The sequence below is a fragment of the Varanus komodoensis genome, unplaced genomic scaffold, assembly GCF_004798865.1.
Source record: "Varanus komodoensis strain SLA01 unplaced genomic scaffold, ASM479886v1 scaffold11, whole genome shotgun sequence".
NCBI lineage: Eukaryota > Metazoa > Chordata > Lepidosauria > Squamata > Varanidae > Varanus > Varanus komodoensis.
The window spans coordinates 21,099,832-21,123,252 of record NW_025335317.1 but is presented as its reverse complement, the minus strand read 5'-3'; positions in this window follow the sequence as shown (position 1 = coordinate 21,123,252).

The following is a 23,421-nucleotide window of genomic DNA, read 5'->3' as shown; positions in this document are numbered from 1 at the left end:
AAGACCTTGCACTTATCCACATAGAACGCCATCCTGTTGTCTCCTGCCCACTTCCATAGTCTGTCCAGATCCTTTTGGATCTGGAGTACCTGCTATTCAGTTGTGGCCACTGCTCCAGTTTTAGTGTTGTCTGAGAATTTGATCAGCAGACTGTTCACCCCTTCTTCCATGTCATTAATGAAAAGATTAAACAGGATCAGCCCCAGGACAGAGCCCTGGGGGACCCCACTTGTCACTGGCCGCCATCCCAATGATTCCCCACTAATGGTTACCTTCTGCTGTTGGACAGTCAACCATGCCCTAATCCACCAGACAGTGCTTTGGTGTATCCCAAAACTCCTGTTTCTCCACCAGGATATCGTGGGGCACTTTGTCAAAGGCCTTCTGAAATCCAGGTATACCACATCCACTGCATCCCCTCCATCTAACCATCTCGAAACCTTGTCATAGAATTCCACAAGGTTTGTCTGGCAGGACCTGTTTTTTCAGAAGTCGTGCCTGTCAGCCTCCCTTCCCTATCTAGCATCACTAGATCGCTCTCTATTATGAGCCTTTCCATTGTTTTTCCTGCAATGGACGTAAGGCTAACAGGTCTATAATTCCCCATGTCCCTTCTACTACCCTCTTTGAAAATTGGGACCACTGATGCCACCCTCCTGTCCTCTGGAACTTCACCTGTTCTCCACGAGGCCTCAAAAATGGAGGCCAGCGGGCGTGAGAGAACCCCTGCCAACTCTCTAAGTACTCTCGGGTGTAACCCGTCAGAGCCTGGTGCCTTTGTAATGTCCAAAGCCCCGAGGAGCCCCTCAACTTCAAAGGGGGGGGGTGACTCTAATCTGTGCCCCTAAGTCCCCAGCCTCATCTAATCTCCTATGCGGATATCCCCCATCCTGCTTTGGGGAGAACACAGAGGCAAAATAGTCATTTAGCATCTGTGCCTGTTCCCTCATATCAGTCACTGGATCTCCTTCCTCCTTATTTAGTGGTCCCACCACCTGTCTCCCCTTCCTCTTCCTATTTACATGCTGAAAGAAGCCCTTTTTGTTGCTCTTGGAATTCTTGGCAAGTCACAGCTCGTAATCAGCCTTAGCCTTGCGAAGAATCCTTCTGCAACGGGCCTCCTCCTCCCAGTACACCCTTTTGCCTATTTGCCCCAGTACCCATTTCCTATGGAGGTTCCTCTTTCATCTAATCCCTCTAACCACCTCCTTTCGCATCCATGGCAGCACTCTCCTCCGCCTCCCCACCTTACTGACTAGAGGTATCGTCAAGGCTTGCGCCTCCAAAATCTCCCTTTTGAGTGCCATCCACCCCTCCTCAACTCGCTTACCTTCCAGTAACCTATCCCAGGAGACTTTCCCCCGTCTGGCCTTCAGTTGGCCAAAGTTGGCCCTCTTGAAGTCCCAGCTTCTAGTGCTCGACCTGCTGCACATCCCCAGTCCCCTGATCTCAAAGCAAAGGATGGAGTGATCACTCGCATCCAGAGCTCCCTTAATCTGTACTTCATCTATCAGCTCCTCTCCATTGGTCAAGACCAAGTCAAGGATGTTTCCCCCCCTCGCTGCCTCTTGGACCCTCTGTGTGAAAAACCCTCCCTCTATAGCCTCTAGGAAGTGATGTGACTTGGCTGTCACCACCAAGTGAGTCTCCCAACTAATATCCGGGAGATTGAAATCTCCCATAATTACTGTGTCCTTCCCCCAAGATATTCTTAGAATCTGGTCTGTCAGACCATCATCCAGGGTTTCAAGTTGACCTGGAGGGCGATAACATACCCCCACTGTCAGGTCTCTTTCCCTGTCAAAACCCCTAAGTTTCACCCAGACTGCCTCTACCGAATCCCCATCTGTGCTGCATTCTATCTCACTGCATCCTATCCCTTCCCTGGCGTATAAAGCCATGCCCCCACCCCTCTTTCCCTTCTTGTCCTTTCTAAAAAGATTATATCCCTCTATGTTCACATTCCAGACTTGCCTTTCATCCCACCAAGTTTCTGTGATTCCCACCAGGTCATACCCTCCTATTTCCAGGAGAGCTTCAAGCTCTTTCTGCTTATTACCCATGATCCTAGCATGGGTGTACATGTACCTCAACTCCTTCCCACTGCTTCCTTTCCTTGGAGTTCCCAGCCTCCTCCTTCCTCCCATCCTCCCTGATACCTGGCCCCTCTCTGTAGGAGACCTGTCAGTCCCTGCAGTACCTCTAAAACCCTGCTCCCAGAGCTCTGATCCTCTCCCCACACTTGTCCAGTGCAGACACATTTCTGGGGGGCCTGAACCCCCCACCCCCGGCTCAGTTTAAACTCTTCCAGATGAAGTTCACTAGAGCATCTCCAAGGGACCTTTTCCCCATCCTTGTGAGGTGTAACCCATCCATTGCCAGAAGTCCATTGGCAAGAAACCGGGTACTGTGGTCAAGGAACCCAAAGTGTTCCTTCTGGCACCACACCCTAAGCCAGTCGTTTACCTCGGAGACCCTCCTGTCCCTTCTTGGCCCAAATCCCCAGACTGGTAAGATCGACGAGAAGGCTACTTGGGTCTTTAGCTCCCTGAGTTTCTTCCCCAAGGCCTTTAAGTCCCTGGTGATCCTGACCACACCCTGCCTGGCCATGTTGTTTGTGCCCACATGGATCACCAGGAGCGGCTGGTGACCCCCAGAGCGAACAAGATGCTCCACTCTGTCCTTCACATGCCAGATGCATGCGCCCGGCAGGCAGCAAACCTCCCTTGTCTCCAGGTTGGGGCGGCACACCACCGCCTCAGTGCCCCTCAGCAGGGAGTCCCCAACAACAATCACCCGCCACCGGATCTTCCTGTGGTGATGGGCGATTGTGCCCTGGCCCTGGCCTCTCCTGCAGCGGCCCCCTTGCCGCTTGCCATCCCAGGCTGGGGATCCTCATCAGCCCCAGCCTCCCCAAGTGGAGAGAACCTGTTTCCCAGCTCCAGATTGGTGCCAGGAGAAGGAGGAGGCCGTGCTGGCCTCCTCCAGTGGGTGACATGCCTCCATGTCTCCCCAGCTGCTCCTCCTGTGGCCTCTCCCTCAACTCTCTGTCCAGAGGGGAGGTGGTCTGGGGGGGCCTGGAGAGCTCTCTCGGCCCTCAGGCACCTCACCTCCTCCTCTAGCAGGGTCACCAGCTTGCACGGAGGGCAAGTGTAACCCTTCCTGTCCTGAGGGAGAAGGGCCAACATATCACAGCTGTCGCAGCGGACAGCAACACCCATCACTCCCACCAAGGCCATCTCCTGGCCTGCCATTGGGATCCCTTCCGAGACCCTACCTTGGTCCCCTGCCTTGTCTGTCCTGCAGTTCCCCTCACTCACCCAGTTCTCCCAGACAAAAACCCGCACGCACACGCAAGGATAAAATAAAATTTTAATTGGAGGAAAATAAAGCACAGCACAGCACAGAACCAAAAACAAAACAAACAAACAAAGAAAAACAAAGCAATAAAACAAAAAAACAAAACCCTCCGCGTCCCAGGGAAGGGAGTCCCCAGGCAGCCCGGGCCACAGCTAAGGGACACAGACAAGGGATGACACCCTTCCTCTCCGCTGCTCCTGGACCTCTTCTCCCCTGCCCAGCATCTTCCTTGCCTTCGCCAGTCCCCTGGCCACTCAGCCCTCTCTCCCAGCCAGTGCCTCTGCTGCTCTGCTGCTCTGCCAAGAGGCCTGAGACAAAAGGCTCTTATGGAACATGAGAAGAGGTAGCAGACATTCAGATTAAGCTCTACTATCTTCTATCAGGTTTTACATTATACACAGGAGTCTCAGAATAACAAATATAACAACGATTGTCCCCTTACTTCTAAAACTAAGAACTCCAACTGTTGCTTACATCTTTCTTCAGGTGAAGCTAGCAGCTTAGGAAAGGATGTAACAAGTATTGTTAAGGACATTATATTAATCTGGATAGAATGCTGTATCAGGCAATCTTACTATATTGTTATATTGGCTAAACATCTACATAAGCTATCATAATTTTTATCTTCATTTTTAGTCTCATACTATATAGCACGTAATCTTACAAGTTTTATTGTCTTAATCTTAGCCATCACATTGCCATCCTGATTTAAACTCATGCATGCACACATTATCTTTTATAATTTCCCCCAGATTTTGATTTGGTTTTCAAAGGTGACACTGAGAACACCTTCTGGACACACTTTTAACACACACTTGTAGAAAAAATTCCACTGCAAAACAATGCACAAGAAACTTACCTACATTTCAGTAGGCTGTTAGCCACATAATATACTATATATTATATATATAGTATAATAATATAATATATAATAATGTAGCCACATTAAATTATAGATGGCATGCATAAACCTAGGCCTCTTTGGATCTTGGGAACAGGCACAGATGCTTGTTATGTTGTGAAATAAATAAACATTCTGCAAGAAATCTGCATTACAAGCACCTTGTAAAACCAGTCGGGAGCCTTCTAATGTGACTGTAATCCTCCTAATTCGGAGGTTTAGGAGCATCCAACGAAGGGCAGGAGCCTTGCCTCAGCACTCTTGCTACCCTCCAAAACACTGGGATAGCCAGCTCTGGAGGTATGCATGATGTATCAACTCCCCATAAGAGAAGCTGGAAGCACCAGCAGGTTTCCTTATACTGGGAGGGCCTCACGCCTACTCTCCCTGTCCCCTGGGGCAACCCCACCACCACCACAAACCCCCCAAAAAGAGCCATGCCAGCTAGGAAGGCAGAAGGAAGGAGCTCTGAATGCAGAATCCCAGCCCGGCTCTGCAGCACTTCTCTGAAGTTGGTGCTGAGAGTTGGAGTTACACCGTGGCCAAGCTGACAGCGTCTTGGAGGGACAGGATGCCACACTTTCGTTATTGTTTGGATTCATACAGTGAAATCTTTCAGATGACTTTTTAATTGTAAAGAGTCAACAAGCTACATAGAACTGAATATTCCAATCCCATAAAATCATAATATCAAGGAGGAAATGGAAATGCTGCTGGATATAAATGGAGAAAGCTCAATGGACACCAATCCTTCCTGAGGAATCTTATTTGCTCCTACAATACCTATGTAATAGCACATAAATTTGAAGAATATATATTCCCTGGTGGCTAATGCAAAAAGGCAAATCCCTCTGGTCTGGATGTATATTAATGCAAGGTGTTACATGTAGTAATATTATTGCATCCTATGCTTTATGAAAATCATGATTGTCATTATATTTCAGCTGTATACAAGGATGGACAACATGCTGTCGACAGGTACCAGTGTTCTCCTGGACACCATTCTTGACAGTGAAGATTTTGTTTAATTAACATAATTTCATATACATCCCTTGTTGGGGTTTACATGAGTGGAGCCAGCTGGAGCCAGAGCTCAGACTAGATGGCCCGGGAGGCTCCTTCTGACTTGCCCTTTTTCCTATGTTTCCAATGTTTTTCTATGTTTCTTGTCTCTCCATATATCCCTTCCTGACCACTAAGATCTTCAATGGAGGCTCTTCTTCAAGAAACATCCCACGATAAAGTGAGGGGGGAAATGGCTAGGAGAAGAGCCTTCTTGGTTCTTGAGCATCATTTATGGAACATTCTCCCCTAAGGTTGCTGCTTTCTTTCCAGTGCCAATCAAATACATTTTTTATTTAATTTTAGTAGCTAATGCTTTCAACATTGTTTTCATTTCTACTGCTGTGTGCAATGTTGCGATTTCCTTGGCAATTGTCAGATTTTGTATTGTTTTAATGGATTTTATGCTTTTAACTGTTGCTTTATTGTCCCTTCTGCTGTTTTATTGTAAGCCACCCAGAGAGCCCTTTGGGCTGCGGGATGGCATATAATTACAATAAATAATAATTTCTTGCTGACAGCCAAGATTGCTATGAAACAGGGTCTTGCTGCTGCCAGAATCTGCTGGATCAAAGGAATGATCTAGCATGTTGGGACTCCACTTCTGCCTTGTACTCATTTTTGGGGGGCTGGTTTTGTGTGTCCCCATGGAAGCCATTTTGTGGTGGTGCCCAGGACAATTTCTCAAACAGCCAGATTTGTCCACAACCCCAAAAGATTTCCAGAATATTCTAAGCCAGTTATTCCCACATGCAGTTCCTGTGATATTTGCAGGAAAATTTGAAAGTGATGGGGAGAAAGGCAAGGAGGAAGTGACGCTTCAAATGATAGTTTCTATAATATAGAGGAGAACAGCTATGGATTTGCTCTCATTTCTCAGTCACCTGATCTAAGGACATCATTATTATACATGTTCATAGGCTTCTTTCAGCAAGTAGATCAGCTCTTTTTTGGGAGCACAAATGGTTGCTGGGAAGGGGAATACTTATGCATTTCTATGGGTGCTCCTATACCTGATGGCACATTAAGCGCGTTTTATTCTCCCACTATTTTAATTGTTAATTGTCTTAATTTGTGGTTTTTATATTTATTATTGGATGCTGTGCTACTTTTATCTCATTATCTTACTTTAGTGGTGTTGTAAACTCTCCTGAGATGTCAGTGATGGGATGGCATGTAAAAGTTTTAAATAAATAATAAAAATAAAGCTCTGTTATGTGGGGGTGGCTGTGAGCTCAACTTCAAGCATTCCTTGCTTCCCACCTCTTTCACAGTGTTACTCTCAGAGGGCCGAAAATTACTTTATACATTATGTCTAATAGCTAATTCTCCCTCCCTCCCTCCTTTCTTTCTTTTCTTTTTTTTCATTCATACTCTAGAGCAGGTGCAGGGGCAAATCTGAATTAGAACCTGAGCATGGATGCAGGGTGGGGACTTTTATGATCTGGATTGGAATCCTGTCCCCTACTGTAAAGAGACTTGGAAAGGACATAGGCGCTAGACACACATTTAAAGTAATCTCTGTTTTGGCCCAGAGCCAAATGTCCAATTTAGGTTCCTAGTGTGATGCATGACACATTTTACCATGGTTCAGTCTAGATCTGAACCAAAATTGCTCAGAAGGGAATGTTAAGCCCAAATTGGTGGTTGGCCAGTGAAATTACATCTCAAAAATGGAACAACACTTCCCTGGATATTCTCCAGTAGGTGGGTGCAAACTTCTCCGAACATTGAAGTGGATCCTTATTAGTAACAGTGAAAAGATGGATTTCCCCCCTTTATTTCTATGTGGGGGGGGGGGTTATAAGCAGCACTGAAATCAGGAGAAATCATGACTGAACAAAGCCCCATTGATTTCAATCGTGACTAAGTATCAGTCCATCCCAAAGATTTTATAGATACATTAAAGTATCTTGAAGTGGAATTTTAAAAAGGCACCCTTGAGTGTGTAAGGCAGCCATTAGTGACCAAAATACCTCTCAAATGGTTCATCAAAAAGGCTGTCAAATGCCTTCAGAGTTTTCCTTTTGTGTGCCACTTTAGTCCCAAGCTACACCCTGTGCAAACTTTGCAACCTCTCCCGTTAAGTATTCCTTTCCTTTATCCATGATCAGCCTCATGATGAATCTGCCTCTCTCCAGTCCATTTCACTTTGGAGAAGGGTTTGAAGAGAAGAGTAAGAGTAAGAATTTTCTTTCAGTTCAATTTTGATCAAAATTTTCTAAAATTCTCTATGTTCTCCACATTCTGGACAAAAAGAACTTGAATTTTAAAACATCTAAAAATGTGCAAAAAACCAGAACTAACTTGTTATCCTAGCCAGGCCACACATTTTGAATGTTTTCCTCTTAAAAGTCTTAGGTTGAATTTCTGTGTATTAATCTATCTCAGTGCAGCATTAGAACTGTCACAATATTTTCTGAGAGGCTACTATATTTTAACAGATGTGGCAGGAAGTTAGATGCTGGTGTTCTCCATGAAGGGCATGTGCATTGCTAGGCATGGAAAAGATCCAGGGTCCAAACCCATAACACACACAATCTGGAGTTGACTAACCCAGTATGGTACCCAGCCTGAGTTAAGGTTCAATAAGCCAAGTCAACTAGTATAGGATTTAAAAACAAAACACAAAAGCAAGAAATACTGTCATGGGCTTCTCTTGGCCAGAATCCCTCAGGAAACTTGGTCAGAATGAACTAAAGACTTTAACAGTTTAATTGCAAGTGAAAGTAAAACTGATGGATTCATTCATTCCAAATATTCTGTTTCAATATTAACCTGCATTTTTTAAAAGAAAAAGTAGTCTAAAATAAATCCTATTTAAATATCACGTAAATGTGCATTTCACCTCAAACAATGGTGAAATAGATTCTGATACATTTAAGTTAACAAGAACTGATCCACCAATTAATCCTAGACATGAAAGCAGGTTGCTTCAAATAGGATTTTGCAAAATACTAATAGAAGTAGATTCCCAGAACAATCTTAACTCAGTAAAACAGTTAGACAGTAGAACATGTTAGGCATGTCATGAGTGGAGCCGGTTAGAGCCAGGGGCCAGACTTGATGGCCCAGGATGCCCCTTCTGACTCTCTGTTTCTACCTTTCCAGTTGTGTTCTCAATTCCTTTTGGCCTGAACAGCAGCTAAAGTAGCCTTCACCATCCCAGTGCCTTCAAAATGTTTTAGACTAAAACTTGTAGTCTTCCTGACTGCTGGGCTCATGCACCCTGAAATCCAAAACATCTGGCAAACACTAGGGTGGAGAAGGTTAAGCTAGGGAGCTGCTATTTCTTGAAGGTAGCACAGACTCCCAGATTAATTTCCTCACTGAATTATGTCCAAAAGGAAAAGATCCTGATGCATCCAAGAACTTTGGGTTGTTTGCTGGTTTATTTTTCCAGTAATTTATTGTTCAGTAAACAAGGCCAGTATGTCTGTGAACACGAATATATGAAGTTCTCTCATGCCGTACAAGCACAGGAGCTTTCCCAGCCCTAAGCAGTTATCAGAAGGCTGCACACAGACAGCTCTGAGAATGCAAGGCATTTGAAATAACTGCATGCAAGCTGTTAACAAAATATCCAGGGGAAAGTATTTTATTTATAAGAGAGCATGATATATGTTTGCATTCAGGAGAACATGGGGGAAATGATCCACCTGCTGAGAGAATAATCTGCCAACATATTAATAAAGACAATTGTTAAGTTGGTACAGAAAAAAAGAGCAGAGCTAAACATGGCAAATGGAATTACTAGTAGATGTTGGATACTCAGTCATCGAAATCAAATACCACATTGTCATGCAGAGCTGAATAAATCAAGCACAAGATGAGCAATTTATCAAACCAACAAATGTGTTTGTTCCGAAAAGTATTTACTCCTTGAGGGGAAAAAATGAAGATCTAAACTAAGCTAAAATATAAACAAGATGTAAAGACTGACAAATGCTTCTTTATGGTGCCTTATTAAATTCTCGGCACTTATATGGAGCACAAGAACAGGAAGGAAAGAAGAGGAAGAGGAGGAGGAGGAACAAACATGCACTGGCTGATGCATAGCATGTTTTTGCAGATTCAGGACAGAGTATTATCTGTAGCTAAAAATTATAGCCATTGAAGGTGGATTACCACATTACCTTTCTTTGATCTCCTAGCATGATTGTTGCCTAAAGCCATAATTAGAGCTGTGTGAACTCTGCAGGTTTCAGTTCTAGGAGGGCATCTTATCATAACCTGAATGCTGCAATGTGTTCTACCAACATTCTTTCAGCTTGCTTTCAAGTGATTAAGTCAGAGCAGCATAACTGATATCATACCATTCAAGTTGATCTCATACTATTTAATGTATCACTTTGTTGCTTTCTCTGATGTATGACAGATTCGATAGAGTTCCTTTTAAAAAAATCAGGGTTTACTCAGTCTTCACCTTTTGGACCTTTGGGACCAAACAGAATTGGATGCCCTCTGTGGTCAACATTTCCAGGTATGTGGGATTTACAAAGCCCACAAAAGGAATACAGCACCATGTGTGCATTTGAAAAATGTACCTAAAATGCATTCTTTTAAAAAGATACACGAAAATAGATTGATCATTATGCAAAAGGCACAGCATAATGAGTGATATGAACTCAAGCTTCAGAGGGAATTTGGAGAGCTTAGTCAAGCTTAGGTTTGACTTGTGCATTCCTATCTCTAAGCCAGGCCTGAGCAATTTGTGAGTCAACAACTACATGTACTATATTTGGCTTAGTGAGCTATGGTGTCTGTCTGGCTGGCTGGCTGTCTGTCTGTCTATTCATTTATTTATTTATTTATTTATTTATTAAAACATTTTTATGCCGCCCCATTCGCCGAAGCCTCGGGGCGGCTTACAACAAAAAAAATTTAAAATAACATTTTAAAATATATACAATAAAATACAAATATACACTATAAAACAAGCCGCCCTGGCCAAATAAAATTCAATAATATTAACATTTAAAATACTGCTTAAATAAAAAGGTCTTTGCCTGGCGCCGAAAAACAAATAACGACGGCGCCAGGCGGACCTCTCTGGGGAGCGCATTCCATAACTTAGGCGCCACCGCTGAGAAAGCCCTCCTCCGAGTAACCACCCTCCTAACTTCTTCCATGGAGGGCTCCCGGAGAAGGGCCTCTCCCGCCGATCTCAGGGGGCGGCTGGGCATATAAGGATTTAGGGTTTTACATCCTGCTGGGGATGCCTGTTCTGTACACACACTACATACCTTCTCTCACCACTGGTTTGCTTATTAAAACTCTCCAGTTTTCTGACAGTTTGCCATGGACTTTCAACTTTCTCTAGTTTGTATGGGTCAACTAGTTTATTGGATTACATTGACCAGCCCATGGCCACATGAAATGACCCTACAGAAATAAAGCAGGTTTGAATCAGATCAGAGCCTGAACAGAAGAAAGCCCAGGAAGCTAATTATTAGTTCAAGTAAAATCCTATGCATGTTTGAGTTCAAAAACACTCACCGTTTCGCAACCCTAAGAGGTGGTTTTGGTTTTGAATTTATCAACTGCCCTTCCATCCACAAGAAATTTGGACACACATACACAAGTTAAAGAGGGAGGGAAAAACCTTTTCAACAACAGCAAGAACAACACAATTGATACTTTAAAGTTAATTTCAATTTAAAAAGTAGGCACTAGTCCTTTATCCTTTGGAAGAGGATTCCAAAGTCAGGGCACCACCATGGGAAAGTTGGGATGCCATAGAAATCTACAACAGTTTCAAGACAAAATATGCATGAAGATCTGGATGCAGAATCTTCAAGAAAAGCTATCCCGCCACCAAGGGGGATTTTTATGGATGAAGGACATAAAATTTACTGCATGCCAAGTACTAAGAGAAAATTGGTATTCTGGTGGCATATTACCCCAAAAGATATACAGAAAATGGACAAGAATTGTAATGGAAAATTGTTGGAAATGCAAAGAAATAGGTGGAACGTTTTACTATATGAGGTGGGCATGTGACAGTGTCAAAAAATGTTGTGAGTGGATACATGCTGAGATTTTACTTTCCAATGAATACCAAGAACATGTTACTGAGTATTGTTCAAGAGACGTCCCCAAAGATTATGACAGACTTATACAAATACATGCTAACAGCAGCAAGAGTGATAATTCCCTCAAAATGGAAAGCTGAAGACTGCCTGCCTGTCGAAGACTGGAAAAACAAGCTAGCTGAGTATACAACAGTGGTGAAGCTAGGTAATTTTGTCAACAGAAGGCCAGTTAAAGAATTTACTCAAAGGTGGAATGTTTACTGTGAACAATTTAAATAATGGTTTAAAAATATATATTTTTTACAAATGTTTGTGATTACTACCTGTTACCAAAGCAATGTTGTGATCTATAACCAACTGTATAGGCTAAATAGATGACTGAGAACTGAATGGTTTGGATAGGAAATCGGTTGACATGGGTTTTTGCTTATTGCAGATATGCTTAAATGAGAAGTTGCTTGTGAAATCTTTTGAAGGACCCTTGGCTTTTTATTTTCCTATTCATCTTTCTATTGTACTTTCTGAAAACAAATAAAAAAGATTAGGGGGACAAAGAAATCCACAACAGATTTAATGGCAGGCTTTTCATGACTCTGACCAGCAGATTCCTCCATGCATGGGCTTTTTCTCAGTTTTGCAGACTTGCACACTTGTTGCTTTTTGATAGTTTTCATGGAGGTGACAGGGTCATTCTAATGCACACTAGCATTAGTACATGTTAGTACCAGCATTAGTACAAATGCTACAAAATTCTCATACATCCCTGAAAGACCATTTTGATTCCGCCAATGAGTGGCTGACAAAACAAAATAAACCTGACCATCCATGAAACACAGCCAAGGTATATTGAACAAAATACATACATCCCCACAGGAAAGGTTTTCTGCTCTATAAATGTTTCTGAGCATGCTACACCTTAGTAAAGCATACAGTGGTGGTATACAAAGATGGACCTGTGTATGCTTTCTTGAGCTATATAATACAAGAATGCCAGGATTTCAATCAAATATACAAATTAAAATATGTCACACATAATTACCAGCATTTAACGACACAAGACAGGAATGTCTGGGTAAGCACAGGAGCAGCTGAAGGTTGATCTGTTCCCATCCCAGCTGATGAAAACTAAGTGGAATAACCCTGGGTTGATAATATGTGTGTTCCTTTTGAGGAGGAACAATGACTTGGTGGGACAGCAAAAAATCTTAGGTTCAGACCCAGCGCTTTCCAATAGAAACATTCTGATAGCAGACAGTGTGAAGGACCCCTACCTGAGAACCTAAAGAGCCACTGGCTAGATGGACAGACAGTCTGCCCTGTTCTAGAGCAGTTTTCTGCTTGCAAAATAAAATCCCAACCTTAAATCTGAGATTTCAATTGCCTTTTCATGCTGACATCCAGGCAAACACAGTTCCATCTCCCTCCTCGCCTTGCCTTTGTTGCAAGGAGATGGCATAAGAGATAAACAGATAATAGTGGATTCCAGAACACATTCAGGATCTTGTTCCTGGATTTAGCAATGAGATGGCCCAACATTCTGATGCCAGAAGGGCCCAAGGCATCTTTTTGCGCATTCAGAGTAGAACAAATGCAACTCTGGTTTTGTAATAGTTACTGGTACTTAGTCACCACTGTTTCACTTTGACAACATGTCCGGAGTTCATCTTGGTCATACAGCTGCAAACAAGGTACATTATAATTTAAAAAATGGCTACAAGGGAATCAGCAGATGATTGATGTGAATGCTATTATCCTCAGGATTTAATAGACAGCATCACAATGATGATTAAACCATTCTACAGCTGCAACACTCAAAAACATAGAAATGGTTTAAGAGATCTCTGTAGCCTTAATAACAAAACACTATTTCACATCATGGATTTTTTAGACAGAACTTAGTCAGTAGGGAGTTCTATTTAAAATCAATAGCACAAAGCTTTAGTAAATTACCAAAAGTGATCAAACTCCATCTGTAACTCATTTTTGACCAACATGATTGCTTTTTTATTAATTAAGAAAGGGGTTTAGTAAGTATATAAAGGGTCTTCTAAAGCAGTCCAATATTCTCTGTCTTGTGCAAGACACATACAGATACATTTATATAGCTATTCAGTGTTTTTAAAATGTTTCAAAAGTGATGCATCCCAGCTGTGAAGTTGAGACGCTTCCCTATAATCTCCCTCCTTTGGAGGCCTTAGTTTAAAATTCTTTCTAACAGTGATTTGGGGAGGATGTGCATTGCCAGAAGCCATGCTTGTACCGCTGTGAACATTGCAGCTATAATAAAATACTTGCCGTGCACAGCACAACACAACTTACGATGCTATACAGAGAACCAGCCGTCCCCGAAAACAACAGCAAAGAGCCATTCAGAAATATGTAAGTGCAATCCTTACTGCAGTTGAACGTAATGAAAATAAAAATACTTTTATTCCTGATTTATATTCAAGCAAAAATGAGGTGGACATTATGCTCCATCACAAATGGTTTCAGAAAGAGCATGCTCAAATATAAAAGTCACTCATCAAACCATTTAAGATAGGGAAAAAGAAGCATTTATTCAATGTGAGCTGCTGATACGAAGATGAGGAAATGGAAAGATACCTGCCGCAAAACCTACCTCTGCACATGAATCAACATTTAAGAGTCACACTCAAACTTTAAAGTTGTAGAGGTTACTTAAGAGAGATCAATAATTAATCAGTGAATAATGTTACTGACTGAAGAGAATTTAAACTGTCGCTCATGAAACGTTGTTTCTCCTTCCCACTGGGTGACCTTTGACATGGCGCTGCTCTATTCTGTCAAGCTTCCATCTGTATAATGAAAGTGTAGATGTAAGGACAAATCCTCCATGGAAAAGCAGTAACTGGAGTACATACATTTGCAGCTGGAAGTAACAGTGGAGAGTTAGAACAAAGTTTTCAAATTACCTTCTCTGGAACTGTATAATTGACATCAGCTAGTGTAGACTAGAATCCATCCTCATATTCCATCATGATGAAATATGAAACCTCTATTTTTATTTATTTATTTATTTTATTAAAACATTTCTATGCCGCCCCTTGTTGAAGCCTCGGGGCGGCTCACAACGCAAAATAAAATACAATAAAATACAAAAATAACAATTTTTAAGTTGTTATTTATTTTTATTTATTTTATTTTAGTTCTAGTCCACCTTTTTCTTACAGAGAACTCAAAGCAGCTTACATCCTCCTCCTCCATTTGCATTTAAACTTTTCCCCAAAACAACAGCCCCGTGAGGTAGGTTGGACTGAAAGTCTGTGACTGGTCTAAAGTCACCAGTTGGCTCCATGGTCCAGGAGGGACTAGAATCCAGATCATCTGAGTCCCAGTCACACACTCTTAGTCACTACAACACAGTGGCTCTCAAATTCACTGTTGGTTAATAGATCTTCTTGAAATTAAACACAGTGTCATCTTAAATGATGCTGTGGGCAGGCAGGACCCATTGTTATTGCTTCTGCATTCATTTCTGCTTTGCAAATATTTCTGCATGTTTGAAAAATTAATCTGTTGTAGAAGATCTCCAGGCAGACTTTCTAAATTAAAGTCTTTGAAACAAAGCCATAGCTTTGTTTGGCTTCTAGCATCATTTTACCTAGTTTCCCATGTTAAGACACATGGGCCATGTTGTCTCTGCTCTGCTGTGGCACCATCATCATTGTACTGCTGCCGTACCATTTTATTGATGGTTTTTATTTCATTTGTACAGGAAATCTGATCTTGGGACAATTTCACACCCGGTGTTATAGACCCAGTAGCCTTGCGTAGATGGTTAGCCTGCTCATATGAAGGTTATCCCTCTATAAGTACCTCAAAGGCTGTCAAAAGGAGGAAAGTCAAGATCTCTTCTTGCTGATGCCAGAGTGTAGGACACAGAATAATCAGTTCAAGTTGCAACAACCCAGATTCAGGCTGGACATCAGGAAAAGCTTCCTCATTGTCAGAGCAATGCAACAGTAGAACCAGCTGCCTAGAGAAGCGGTGGTCTCTCCCACACTGGAGACATTCAAAAAGAGACTGGACAGCCATCTGAGTGGGATGGTCCTGTCCTGCAACAGCAGAGGTTGGACTTGATGGCCTTCATGACCCCTTCCAACTCTACTATTCTATGATTCTATGAAATAGGCGGGTGGACTAAGCACGGAAACCCTGCTGCAACACCTCCAGTCACACACAGCCTCCAGCCTTCCCCTCTTGATTAGGAAGGTCTGAAGCAGGCCTTGATAAAACCTTGATAAAACAGAGTTCTTGACTGTGAGGAGCAAGTGAGCATGGCTCAGAGTTCTTTCAGACCTCCAGGTTCAACACAGGAATGTCAGAGACAAAATGACTAGGAATGGAGATTTAGAATATATTTGTGTGTTCACCCTTGAACCCCTTTTTAAGTTATGTGAGCCATTTGCTTATGGCTAATGCCAGCAACTCATGATAAAAGTCTGCAGAAAGATCTCTAAGCAAAGATCCCTAGTATAATTCCTTTTAAGTTCAGCCTAAAAGCCAAAACCAGAAAAGTCTTTTTTTTTTTTTTGCAAGAAAACACATAGCCATCCATGCCTTTTTGAAGGAACAAAGTGATCACATGTCCCATCATCATTCAAAATTCTTCATGTCACTAACCTTTCAGGTAGTAATATATCAACACAGGTAGGATTAGCAAAGGAGAGTCAAAGAAGTACAAGAGACTGGAAGCAAAGTCCACTCTCCAGTGCAAACTGGGTCACCAGATGACAGAATCATTTACTCCACAATCCTACACACGTTTACCTGGAGTAAATCCCAAAGGAATGCAAAGTGATTACTTCTATGTAGAATTGTTAGCTACCCTATGAAGGAGTGATCTGGTCCAATAATACCTGAGCGATTTCAGAATTAGCAATAGCACTATTTATTTTAAAAACAGTGCTGCTAAATATCTCATAAGAACATTAGAAGGGTCTCAGTGGCTCCGAGAAATGCGCCATCTAATCAGGCATTCTGCTCCCATGGGGAGCAACCAGATTCCACCAGGAAGTCCATGACAGAAGATGAATGCAAGACAACTCTGCCACTCACGTTGTCCACCATGCCTCTGATACTGGAGGCAAAATACAGCCATCACAGCTAGTAGCTCCTACTAGCCTTACTATCTATAATTATGTGCAGACTCCTTCCATAAGTCATCTAAACCCTAAGCTGGCCCCTTCCATAAGCCATCTAAACCCTAAGCTGGTCCCTTCCCCAAGCTGTATAAACCAGGGGCCATCCATACATTTTGTGACAACAGACTCCATAGCTTAACCATTTGTTGTGTGAAGATGTATTTCCTTTTATCTGTTCTAAATCTCTCAGTAATTTTGTACATCTTCATCATGTCTCACCATGTTTTTCTTTCCCCCGCTAAGCTAAGCATTCTCAGATTTTATAACCTTGTTCCAGCTACCTGAGCATATTGATTGCCCCTTCCCACACCTTTTCTAACTCTACGATGTCCTTTCTGAGGTGTGGTGACCCAAATTGTACATAGTCTTTCCAGTGTGATTACCCTATAATTTTGTATCATTGTCATGAACAATACTGGCAGTTTTATTTTTGATTTATAGTCTAATTAACCTCAACAGCAATTGACCTATTTTTTTAATAGCACGTGATGTTATTCTGGGTTGATATTTTCATCAAGCTGTCCCCTATCATGGCAAGATCACTTTCCAGGCCACTCACTGAAGCTGCCACAACTGCAACCCATCAAAAATGTGCATTTGGAATAAGCAGCTTTCACCATTTTTATCAGACCAGTTCAAAGTTTCATACAAATTTATGAAATAAATATTTTTTTAAAGAACCAAAGAAAAGTCTTATACTGAATCAAAAGGCTGTAACCATTAGCGCAAGTATTATTTCTCTAAGCTTTCGTGCAAACAACTCTTTTAATCTTCTGCATGCCAGCCTAGGGACTGTATGCATGTAAAGCTTGAACCACTGATCTATGACTCTTCATAATTTTCACAAACAGGAAGAAAATTACAAGCATACAGTGTGGTAGAAAGCTTTTACATATTTCCCAGGCAAAGCTTATCCATCAGTAATCACTAGAACAGGTAAATAACTATGTCCTTATAATGTATAGTTTAATCTTGGGGCAGAATAGGACATTCAAGCACAAATCCATGTACATATTTTTAATTATTGCAAACATGATTTCAATCTCATGGCTGACTGGATGGTATTTGCAGAACAAAATAATAGTTACCCATAGTGAATAATTTAGTAGAACATCATAAAGGATACTTTCCTGAGAATATTCTTTGTAACACATAAAATCATTATAGTGCTACATGCCACATTTTTCTACTGTAAGTGTTCACCTCCCAAGGTTAATATGCTCCTTAGGACTTCAAGCAAGCACATGAATGTTACTTTGTAGAGACATGATTGATTGTTTAGGTGATGTCTTGCTAGAAAACTGTTAACCTTTCAATGATTGTGCTCCTTGCTAAACAGGGTTTGTTTAAACCTGTACAGAGTCTTCTGCAGTTTTTCTCATAGTTTCCCTGATTATCTGCCACAACCAGGCTAAATAAATTCAGCTTCCCTTGGTGCAAAATAAAATGAGAACTAAAACTGTTTGTCATTCTGATAATTGGCGTTGTGTATATGTGCATCACCAGCACTTCAAATATATAACCTCTGCTTGGTACTCAGCAACACTGTTCTATAAGATATCAAGAATAATCCTTGAATCCCAAGACATTACTTTAAGAGAAACTATACTTTATGTTTCTCCAGTTGTCATTTGTAACTAGGCAGACATTTCCCAGAAGAAATTGTAATTCATTCACCAGGTTCTGAATTTTTCTGTGCAAAGTTCTCAGCATTCTGAATTCTCATTGTGAATATACAAACTGCTACATTAACAGAGATTTCTTTCCTGCCTGCCAGGCCACTACCCCACGCTGCATTGCTTCTATCCCAGCCACCTCTTCCTTGAAGAACAAATAGTGTTTCATTCTGGAAGAATTTCCTGCAAAGCCAGTGTGTCTTTTCCATGCACTATGTCCTTGCCTGGACTCATGACCATTCTAAGGAATGCCTGCTGGGCTGAATCACTGTCTCTGAAGACAACAGCGCTGCTGCCAGCATGAAAAGTGGTTTTCGAAAGAAGTAGGAACATTTTCTCTGAAAGATCTGAGAAAAAATGCAATGCAGGCAAACTATCTTGGTTGCAATATCAAAACTTATTGGATTCAAGCTCAAAGCAAGCCAAGCATTCAACCCACCAAATTACAACTTTTCTGAGCATTGCTAATAACCATTGATTAATTCTTGGTGAAACCGGTTTAAACAAAATTTGGTAAAATGACTAGTGTCTTAGAAAGTTGGATTGGTATCATGTGACTTTACACATTGCTTCTTTAGTTTAACCCCGATTTTAGATCTTAAAACTACCATCACTCACAACATAATGCCTGAAAAGGAGTTCTTTGAACCTGTGGCAATCAGTTAATGCAACACTTGTTCAAACTTGAGTTGTAATCAACCTTTGTGCTCAAGTCAGTCTTCCAACATTATTTACAAAAGGAGCGAGAAATCATATGGAACTTCTTGTATTACCACTGCGAGGCTTCCCATCCTATTTTTATCCTCTATTTTATGATGATTGTCTATTTTATGATGATTGTGTTGGTTCTTGGAGCACAACATTTGGTTAAATAAACATAGGAGACCTCATTAATACTGCTATCTTCTTTAGCTCCCAAGAGTGTCCATAGAAGGGATGGTCTTTCGCATTTAGGCTCACTTTTCATTGGCAGAGCATTTCATAGGAGGAAAAAATGCAAACCCACACGGTTTACTAACAGTATTTAAGATCCAACACAAGTCAAATTCTGCTTTTGTTATAAAATCATTTTGACTGTTTTGTACAAGATTTACATAACTGGAGTTGCAGATTTAAATCTGTAAGCTGACATTTTGAATCTAGGGATGTTTCTGAAATCCTCATCAAAATATTTCTCCAGATTCTAGAGTTATGAATTAATATTATTTCCAGGTAGAACTGATGCATGGGCAGTTCTGAGTACTGGCACTGGATCAGAAGTGGAGATACTGGGTTCAAATGCCCACTCACCTTTGAACCTCCCTGGGTAACTTTAGGCCCAGGAGCTACCCTTCAGCCTAAGCTACCTCCCAAGGTTTCTGTGAACAAAAACTGGGAAGTGGAGAGAACCATACCTATTACCATGTCCTTCCTGGGTGAGGGGTTAGACAACAATGTAGTACATACACATTAAAATTCCTTAGTTCTTCCGTTTTATTTTGTTTTCTGAATGCCTAGACGTTTTCTCTTAGCTCTCCACAGCTCTTGTTCATGCATCTCTCCTCCTGTCCCTACATTACCAGAGTGCATTTATGTACATAAGAAATGCTGATGTGATTGCATGCATAATTGCATTTACATTTGTGCTGTGTTTCACCAAGATCCATGTGCATTTCTGTGCATAAATACAATGCCACAAGGAAGCAGACATGATGCGCTAGTACACATAGACATGTATGGGAATGCGAGACTAGAATTTGTGCACACCCTGATGCCCAGCTTCCCGAGCTTGTATTAACCCCAAATTTGCATTTCCATGTGCTAGCCTAAGAGAAGAAAATATGCCATTGGAATGTATGCTTTTCTGTCTGAGACACGGTGATATTTCCCACCTATTACACACAAAGATGCAGATCAGATGGGCAGACAAGACAATTTTTTCTTCAGTGTTGATAGAAAGTTAACCTCCACTGCACAGGTGGGGCAGTGGACAGGCTTAAAGGGAGCCACATGCACACAGAGCTCTGTTTTCCAACATGTCATTTTGCTTCCATTCCCCTATACAACCTATATTTGGTTCCTAAAGCAGCAGCCTCATTCTCCCTTATGGTACGGCCGCCTCAAGATGTCATCCGGCATCTGCAGAGCTAAAATCAATCACTGCAGAGCTCGGTGCGTCATGCACATAGTCACATGACCCCATCTGTGTGCCCTGCCAGTTCTAGAACTCCTTTTAGACTATTTCTTGGCAGCAGGCACGCATGAAGGAAGCCGTGGGAATACTGACTAACTTGATATTTTAAAGTAATATTGGATTGGGTAGACCAGGGTTCAGAATTCATTTCAAGCATGCCACAAAAATGCTTCCAATTCAATAAGTTGGGGAGCAAACATAAGCTTCCCTTCCAAAATACAAGATAGTCACTTCTTGTGACTGGAAGGACCAATAAAGATAGATGAAGTTGCCTTCTCAGTGCTTTTGATGTAAGCCACTGCCAGAGAAGAAAAGCCATGACATGCCTCCAAGAAGCAACAGAGGGAGAAGGGTCCTTTGCTGGGATAATCATTCAAATCTTAACTGGCGGTTTCCTTTCTTTGTTCCTTTTTCTCTCTCCCAGGTATTTCTCATTTGTTTCATCTGAATGTCACCACACATCGCCATGGTGACTCGAACGATCATATCATCAGGGTTTTCAGTATGGACAGCATCCTCACAGCATCTTCAAAATGACGTGTCCTTTCTGTTTCAGTGATGGGGGGTTTCTTTTATCTCGCCTATCCTTTTTAAGCAAATAATGACTGGGATGTATGAGCTGATGTATTGATTCTCTCAGTCTGCAAAGGTCTCAAGCTCCACTTCTTTTCACTCTTCTGAGTGGTATTCAGCAAACATTGAACTGTACAAATGAAGCAGTGTGGCCATGTGAATTCTGCCATGGCCACCATTGCAGGGGTTGAGAAGTGCAGTAGGAAATCAAGGCAGGAGAGAACAGTATAAAAGCTCCCCAGTCACAATCCAAATAAAACACATTTAAGAACATTCTTCAGTATTAATTAATAGGAATGACAAGTAGAAGCAATTTGGTGAGGATAAAGGAGGAGAACACGATCTCCTGCAAAATAAATATTAACAATGAAAATCTGCTAATCTTCTAATGGCAATATAAATTGTTTTATAAATTTCAGTGTCTAGCTTTATTGTTTGCCTTTACCCCTTGAGTGCAACAACTTGAAGGATAAAATCAATTAAAAGGTGCACTAAGACAAAAGCAAACTGTTGCAATAAATGTATTAACTGTGCTGTTTCCCACTGGGTATAGAAGAGCCGGGGAAAATCATTTTGCTGAGTTCTGATTCACACACACATAGACTTTCTTTGAATGCCAGCACTGTCAACATTTAATAATGCTGGGCTCCCAATACAAATTTATACAGATAATTTTGAAGCAAGCCCCTTTGCCCCTAAAAATGGGCTTCTGCTTGCTATTTAAATTGGGAGTATCACGATGATGCTATCCTGTGCCCTGCCACCTCAATGTCCTTAAGCCACTGGGCTTGCAGGTGTATGTGCATCCCACACCCAGAACAAGGTGCACCAGCAGTGAATTCTGCCACTGTCACACTTTGCACCACTATTTTCTCTGGACAACCATTTTTGGTTGCCTGGATAAAGTGTTGGTGGTATGCGGGGAGAACAGGATTCCAGGGTTCTGGGTGGGAATCGGCATCAATGTGTGGCCTCAGGCTTCTGTCTTTGCTCCTTTTTTACCTTCCAAGGCCGTTTTGATCTGGGGGGGCCACCAGCAAGGTTCTTTTCACTCCAGCTGTGAGGGGGACAGTATGGGAACTTGGCTTTGGATTTCCAGCTTTCAGATTGCAGGATCTCAGAGCTAGGGCTACAAATAGTCCTATGAACTCCCAGATAACGTCCTCACCTGTACCTGAAGACAAAGGCACACATCATGTAAATAAGACCTTCAAAAAAACAAATCATGTTCATCCAAGTATTGCTACTTAAATTTACTGCTTAGATGTGAGACTTGTCTGCTTTGCTGGTTTGGGCACGAACCATGTAAGGTGGGCTATGAATATTTAAAATCAGTGTAATTTATATTCAGGAAAGGTGAAGATGCAAACTCACAGGCTTCCACAGGTGCATGCATGCCCAAATTGCAATGTGCAGGTTTGTGGGCTCAACTTTATTGACAGGCCAGAATGCCTAGATTTCCCAACTGGAGCCTGGACAAAAGACACTCACTTTGAATTGATAAATTCAAAGCTCATGACTTCGGTTTGAGAATCAGAACTGCACAGACTACACAGGCATTCCACCCAAAAAATCCATTCTTGATTACCACGAGCTTTCTTCTTTTCTCAGGGTAATTTAAAGGTGTGTGTGGTGGGAAGGGACAGGATGAGTTATGGCTGGTATTGTTAAACAACTAGAAGCCAGACATCATAGCCAGTCTCTAACAAACCACAGAGATCTACCAGTCAAGTCGCACCTACCTTCTGGTCTAAACCTTTGAATACAGGTTTTTAAGTCACAGCCACTGTCTTCCCTTTTTGTCCTCAATGTTGAGCTTGACCAGGATTGGAAAGTGGAATTTCTCACTCCCTTAGGCAGAAGCACGTACTAAGATACTCTCTCAGAGACCAGAGGTTCTCTTCACGGTTAGTGCCTTTCAAATTTTCTGGACTTTCACTCCCATCAACCGCAGCCAACATAGCCAATAGTCAGGGGTGAAAGAGTTGTAGTCTAAAATTTCTGGAGGACGCTCTTTCTTTCTTTCTTTCTTTCTTTCTTTCTTTCTTTCTTTCTTTCTTTCTTTTACCATCTAATAGCTAGAACTTTCTAACAGGTGTGCAACAGTTCAGAAATGCAGTACAGTAAAATACAATAAAATGCCACAAAATATTATCAAAGTTACAAACATTTTAAAACAAAATTAAAAACTGCTAGAAACAGATGTATGAAAACAGTTGCAATGGGTAATCCTCTCAAGCCGTTGGATAGCCAAGTATATCTTTAAAAGCCTCAGTGTGGTCATCCTACCATGGCACGGAAAGGATAAAAAGTTGGGTTTCAGGAAGTTCTCAGTAGGGGAGTCTTTTCACAGATGGAGGTGCCACCACAGGGAAAACTATTCTTCTTGTTGCTACCCTCTGTGCTTTCTGAGTTGGCACCCAGAGGAAGGCGCCAGGTGTTGAATGTAGTGTCTAGGTTGATTGTGGTTGGGAGC